Below are 7300 nucleotides of genomic sequence, written 5' to 3'. Positions count from 1 at the left end.
TACGTAACTATATAGACATGAAAGGATAACTAAATGCATTTCGGCCTATGCATGTTGCTTGCACATTTCATTTTGTTCTTACGGTAATGTAAACAAAGAACAGTTAGCCCTGTCAATGTAAAATACACGAACACATGCGACGAAAGGCCTTCAAGAATGTCATCAACTTCATGCTCAGTGCCGTTTTGTAACACGAACAATAGCTTGCGATACATTTTAATAAAATATTTCTTTTTAAATCAAATAAACTTGTTTGCCTTTGTATTTATGTTAAGCAATGACAAGGGAACTTTATCCTTTTTAACTCGACTAAACATTTTGCAAAATGTGCTCAACCATTTAAACTGAGCTTTATTTTGAAGGAGAATGCCGTAAAAACACATTTGAAAGAATGCTGGGTCGAAGACCTAACGCGATCCCCGAAATCCTATCGTGATGTTCCTTCTATTGTCCCGATTATTTTGGTGCATGTCTTCTTTTCATTTCTCACGACATTGCTCAGATCGCATATCCCCACACATTCTGCTTTCCATGACCAGCTTTCGAATCCCAGCCGCTCATTTGTGCCCCACCCCTTTGGCGCGAGCACACTCAATCTGTCCCTCCGCCGTCCGGTCTCTGACCTAGAAGTCACTCGGAAACGAGCGCAATATGGCGGCGGCCGGCGGCCCTACAGGAGTGGATCAACGCTTCGGTGGCCGGGCTTATTGGATATCCCCCTGGATGCAGTCCGAAGGCCCCGGTTACGCGCAACTCTTTCCGTTGGGGGCAGCACAGTCGGCAGCTGGGGATTCCCCGTGAGCTCAACGGCCAGCAACCGCATAACTTACACGTAAAGCGTGTTACAAAGATCATTCCAGGATGGAATGGATTTTCCAGGATGAAATATTTTTAGGGTTTAGTTTATATATGTGGGCTGATCCACCTATTTTGGATCGAGATAGCCCTTGGGTTTTTGCAAAGTCTTGACAGTCAGCAGATTATCATCACGCCGAATCTCATAGTTTCAGTATGGAGAGAACAAATCATCACCCGTAGGAGCCGTAGGTGTTCAGGCGTCATTTATGGACTCGGAAACCAACAAAAAATTGGGCGAAAGTGCCTTAGTTACAAAAAGTTACACGTTTGGCAAAATGCCTGTAGAACGAGAATGTTCTAGACACTTTTTGCGTCTAGATCAGGCTCGTCAAAACATAGCCGAATAGGCCTTTTTGATTCGCCAACAAACGCTACCTTTTCACCTATGTTCTCATCATGCCTCTTGCTCTCTCAAGCACAGGGGTGAAAAAGCCTCTGATTTACTGGATATGATCGGTGACATACACGGACACTTTTGCAAACCAATTGGTGACAATATTGCAAAAACAGAAACAAATTTCTAAAGGGCCGTCTTTTTTGTCCATTGAGTTGTGGTTTGTCTGGTTGTTTGCTAGAAAACCTGACGCCGATGGGATCGGTATAGCAACGAATTGGTATGCCATCGGTACGCCTCCAGCTACATGACAATGATTTGCATTTCCCATCTCAACTTAAAGAAGTGAGCTTTCAGTGCTTACGTCACTGATAGCCCCCTACGTATGGAAATATTACAACCATTGCTTCTCGAACATTTCGGCATCTTTTAGTAACAGCTGGGACTCTGCGCATCTGGTTTCCCTTAATATACGATAAGTGTCTCCCAGCTAAATACCAATACGCGTCCCACTCTCACGCGCGCTGTCACCGTCACTTGTATCACACGGGCGTTAATTTATGTCGTGGATTGTCGCAAAAGTTCGCACGTGCATGGAAGATATGCACACGCCAACAAACATACGCTACTAACCTAGTTTGCTACCGGCGGTTTCCACTTGGTTTCGCTACGCGAAGAGGTGATGCTGATGGAGTCTGTGCTACCGCCAACAGCGACGTAACTTTGACTACTGCCGTGACAACATGAAGCGGTTCTCTGAAGTAATAAGGTAAGTGACATCGTTAAGCTGCACGTTCAGGTTTAGACTGAAGGACGTATGAAGGAGATTCGGGGTGAGGGGGTGTCAGCTCCCGTCTCATCCGGGTGCCATCCGACTCTTGCCCTCATTTGTTTTTTTGCCAATTGCCGGGGCTGGTAGAGTCACAACCTCGGTTACATGCTAACCACGCAGCCGACGGTGTGGGGTCACCGGTTGGCGGCAAGCAGATGCTTCTTCATCCAAGCGAGACAGGCATTGAGTTTATGGGTCATTGTAACCATGACCTCTAGGATCGTCGTAGCCATAGCGATGTGGGTCACTGCAACCTTCCCGGCTTAGCAGCCTGAGTTTCGTGCAGACCTCAGCGCAGCACCGTGTATCGGGTGCCGGAATTATAATGGCTCATAGTTCTGGTATATTTCTAACGGCAGTGTTTGTACAGTTTTCGAACATGCTCTGCACTCACTTGTCTTGGTTTTTAAATAACATTTTCGCTCAACCTTGATCCTTCGTGACCATAAGCACAGCTTTCAATTTTGTGGTGGGACGGGAAAACCGTCATTACGCTTTTGTGTGAATACAGCGTTCACAGCCCAGGGCGATCTAGGCGCCGCTCAGCGGCAGAGTTTGGTAACAGGTTTGAAACACGAACGTCACTCCCGAGCCCCATCTACTGGATTGTGAGGGAAACAGCCAGGCTCCGACCGCGATCAAGCAGATGCGCCCGCGGGTTTCCTGTACACACAGTAAGTACTGCACCGGCGCATGAAACGGCCCGTCGCATGCCTGGGGACAGCAGACATGGTTTCATTACATACTGGGATATGATTATGTAGAGCTGATAAATACTAAATGTGGGCGCTGCATCAACTGTGAGGTGTGCGAAAGATGTGTTCTGGTTACGGCAAACTTCAGTTGCTTTTGTGAGGACTGTCCCTATGGTTCAGTACCTTTATGTTTTCCTGCCTCTATGATCATTCAACGTGCGTGAAATGTTCCGGCATACTCTGTGGTGATATTGGACCATGTTCGACCAATACTAAGTAAGAAAGTGCAACTCAAACGTGACCCAAGGTGCAGCTCAAATAAGGACGGAAATCCTAAAGAAGGCATTATCTATTATGATATATCATATTACCATTAAGTGAAATTTAGTGCTTCAGAAACCTAAACTAAGATAAAATATTTCCGGGCCAGGCCGCGGCGTCGAAACCGAGGGGACGCCAGCACCAAGGTCCTTGTTTTCGACCGTGTGCGGCGAGCCCCCGCGCGTGCGCCCCCTCCCCTCCCCACCCCCCTTCGCTGGGGTGACCACCCTTCCCTCCCTCTGCCTGGCGCGGCGCGCGGAATGTTTTTGTCGACGCAGGACAGGTTGCCTCGGGGCTGGACCACCGACTTCCTCTACCCACCGTTTCCCTGACTCACCGGCCTTCCCCATCTAGCGCACGGCTTGCCGGGGGCGCGCTGGTGACCGTGAGCTCGAGGCTAATAGTTGATATATTTAGGTTTACTTCTAGCTGTAGAAGAAACCTTCCTTTGTAACAGCCTGCACGAAGGGATATCGATGCCATTTTTGTGGCTGACCCGGGCGGTATAAAATCTGCTCGAGCCCAGGCACAAAACTGTATCGCTCCAAGTGTCTTTAGAAAATTATGCTGTTTCTAGGTGCAGCCGTGGCTGCGCCGGGTTAGTTACTGCGCCAGCTATTAACCCTGCCCTGATTCACCGTTTTTGTAACAGACTGATAAAGTGGGGGGTCGATATGACCCCCTGCCGTTTCTAAATGAAGACGTATAGACGTTAGAGAAAAAGACCAGTGGCTTGGTATCAACACGATCTTGCGGCTGGTGGTAAGTTTTCCCAATAACCGCCGCTGGTCCGAAACCAGAAATGCTATGCGCACATGTTTTGTGTCGAAACTTACGCATTGAAGGTTCCATAGGGTAGTGAGAACTTGTACACGATTGTACGACATGCTAGAGACGTATCCTAAAAAAGCTGTAGGCGAGGGGGAGGGTGGTATCGACTAGAGACACAACTTTTCAGCCCGCCAGCCCGCCAATATATGACTCGCAAGAACCTGCGGATTTTTGGCTGGGCTATGGGCCAGACTTGGCAGGCCTTTGCGCGTCAAAAGTTTTGGCAGGAAAATGACGCACTTCTGCTATTCCTTACGCTTTACAAACATCCCAAAACCAGGACGTGAACCAGAGCACCAGCGACAGATAACCTATCGTAAACATGACACATCAGTACGCCAGGTTACCCAAATTGAACAGATTTAAGCAGACACCGCACTGAAAATTCAAGAATGACAAACCCAATTTTCCAAACTATTGCCTGAATTCATTGAGCGGCAGTAAGATAGGTCCAAAAAATAAATACAGCCCCACACTTCCTTTGGCTGTTGGGGTGAGGGAGTCGTGCACTCAGCCTTTCTTGATTTACATAAAACCCATCCTCACCTCATAAATCCCAATCAATATCTATGACTAACGAAATACATGGGAAACGGTGGCCTTTCATTGCCTTAACCTCACGCACTTGCGAATACAGCCGGCAGTTACTGACATATCAAAAGCGTAACAGCTGTCAAAACTGAAAAAGGGATGGCATGAGTTTATTCGTCTATGTCTGAAGAAGATGCGATATGCGACGACGACTACAGGGCACGCACACTATACGATTTTCCATTCCTTCAGTTGTTACTATTTTCAACACATATTTCTTATAAAGGGCCTTTTTCCTGACCGCCTTCTTAATTTTTCTCCAGTGTTCTGTGCTGGAAAAAGTATGTGTATCTGGAAGCAGCTCTGTGAGAGAAAAATTATCCCGACATATCACTTCTATGAGGCGTTCGATAAAGTTCCGGCTGCAGGCCTTGTGAGCTTTAGAAGACGTTTTGGAGCTTATATTTACAACTTTTGTTTATTTTCATAGAAGTTTTCTGCAGCATGCAACAATATGTTACGGTTTTTATGACATTGCTAAATGTCAATAATTTCACTGAAGGGGCAAATATCCGTGGACAAAATATTCTTGCGTCCATTGCCTTTAAGCCGTATGAAGCGGTGCGCCGATGGCTGTGTGGTGGAACGTGGACGGTGGTAAGAGAGAAAAGTAGATCATTTCAAACATACCATGTGGCTTTCATCTGTAGTGGCTGCATGATGCATCCACTTAAAGACGTCAAACGCCATATGAGAGGCTGGCTCTGGTTCTTCAATGAGAAGTATGACATTGCGGCAGCTGTGACGCCGTGGAATGATGAATGAGGCTATGAACATTGTAATGAACTGAACTTCTCATGGCTTGAAACATCAGCATTTTTCACTCTGTCAGTGCAAAAAAATAAGTTGGTGTATGTGATTTTAGAAGACATTGGCTGTGGTCTATTGAGATGAGGTAGAAGGGTGAAATAGTTGGAACAGTTTGGTGACAAATTTACTTTATTTACTTTTTCAAGCGCAAATTTACTTTAATTTTCTTCCTTCTCAATTGTATTTGAAAGCTGCTATCAGTGTTTAAGATCTGCTTTGATTCGCTATAGATTCCATTATGCAGGTACTTTGACTACTCCCTCTGAGCAGCATTACTGGCGTTAGCCTAACAATGCTATACTTTAGATGACACATAGATGCGTTACATGCAAGCGTGCGCCTTTGGGCGTCAAAATTGTAAATACCAACATAAGCTTTTGTATGCGCAGGATTATAAATATCGGCTGGTACCTGCGATGGCTTAGTTGGGTTCAACTGGCGAAAACATGTGTTAGATGCCTATCTCAAAGACGACAAATGTTTAAGGTTAAACAACATTTTGCACACCTTCGGAGTGCCATAATATACATGTCTGGTTCCATCTAAACTTTGATCTGTATGCTAGTTTTTCACATGAAACCTTATCTGGCAAAATTATCGTGGCGAGCATGTGAATAAACCAGAAAACACATTGATATAAAACCAAAGCGTCATTACCTGAGGAGAAGCCTTTCAAAAAAGTTCGCCGACCATTTTCAACCCTGTTGGACACTTACATGGTGAAGTAGCCTGAACATCCTGGTTCCCTCCCCCTCCCCCTCCCCCCGCTTTTTAAAGGTGATCGCCAGCTCTGACGGACATGGCGCAGTGCGAGCTGTTGGCTGTGCGCCAACGCGCGCACATTCCCGCGCGCATCGTTGCGAAGCGATGCGCACATTCTGGCGCCTTCCCGACCGTCCAACATGCAGCCACGCCCGCCTTATCCGAAATCGTGGGACAAGCTACGCCACGAATGCTATGGCGACCCTCAGCAAACCAAGACAATCAGGTTTACATTTGCATTTTAGCTTGTAACTTGCATACGCTTTTGCAAAACATGTTGTTCACAGAGCAGGAACCTGCAAAAACAGCTGCAAATCACCAACTTCATATCTACCTACAAATCCGTCCCGTCCAGACGATCCGTTTGTGCGTTGTCCGTACAAATACGGTTGACTATCCGATAGTTCACTTGGTTAGAGCATCTGCCTTACGTATCACCCACCCGTGGAGGGACAGGTTCGAATTTCGAGGAAAAAGTTATCCTCCAAGAGAAGAATGGAGCATCAAGGAGGAGATCGATGAAGATGGAAGTGCTCGCCGTTTACCCCTGACTGGGATATTCTGTGTTCAGCGGGTCGATAACAGCGGCCGCATTAAAGGTCAGGTGACGTCAGACGGCAGCACAGACTCTGTCGGGCATCGCGGTACGTTACGCTTTTGGCGTGAAATCCTGCAGGGGTCGGGGGAGGCAAGTCATCAAGTCATTGCGGAAGTCATCACCGCCGCCAAAATCCTGCCTGGCGGTCAAGTTAATAAGTCAACTCAATACCAAGGTAGCATTATATATGGGCATGGGCAGTGCCACGAATTTTCAGTTTGGGATCAGGATTTTCCAGGCGACCTCCTGTACAAAATGTGACCTCTTCCCAGAGGGGGGGGGGGGCTCCTGGGCAGTGTCGTATTCAAGAGAGAGGGGCACTGAAGGTATGTGCCCTCTTATAAATTTACAAAATCCCTGTATAGGACCTTCCAATTATCCAGCAAAGGGAGTGCGCAGTCTGCGTTCGCCGGGAAAGGGACTATGCCACATTCTTATCCAGAATATACATATACATATATGTATATATATATATATATATATATATATATATATATATATATATATACATACATACATACATAGATAGACAGATATAATGAGTCCTACCAATTATTCCAATATTCCTATTTCTACCTTATATGCTTGAAATGAAATAAAGGTGTTAAGTAGGTATATATATATATATATATATATATATATATATATATATATATTTTTGTGCGTTG

General features: G+C 46.0%; 1 protein-coding gene across 1 annotated transcript in view; it reads left to right on the top strand.

Moving 5' to 3' along the window:
• Positions 1-2615: 2615 nt before the first annotated feature.
• Positions 2616-7300, top strand: part of LOC119091964 (UDP-xylose and UDP-N-acetylglucosamine transporter) — a 20060-nt gene continuing 15375 nt past the window's right edge. The window contains exon 1 of the mRNA XM_037214899.1: positions 2616-2698. The gene's annotated coding sequence lies outside the window, so the exon portion shown is untranslated. The remainder of the gene's footprint in view (positions 2699-7300) is intronic.

This window comes from Pollicipes pollicipes, unplaced genomic scaffold (assembly GCF_011947565.3).
Source record: "Pollicipes pollicipes isolate AB1234 unplaced genomic scaffold, Ppol_2.1 Scaffold_3447;HRSCAF=4054_pilon_pilon_pilon, whole genome shotgun sequence".
Taxonomy (NCBI): domain Eukaryota; kingdom Metazoa; phylum Arthropoda; class Thecostraca; order Pollicipedomorpha; family Pollicipedidae; genus Pollicipes; species Pollicipes pollicipes.
Note: the sequence above shows the minus strand (reverse complement) of the source record. Positions and strands in the feature narration are given on the sequence as shown.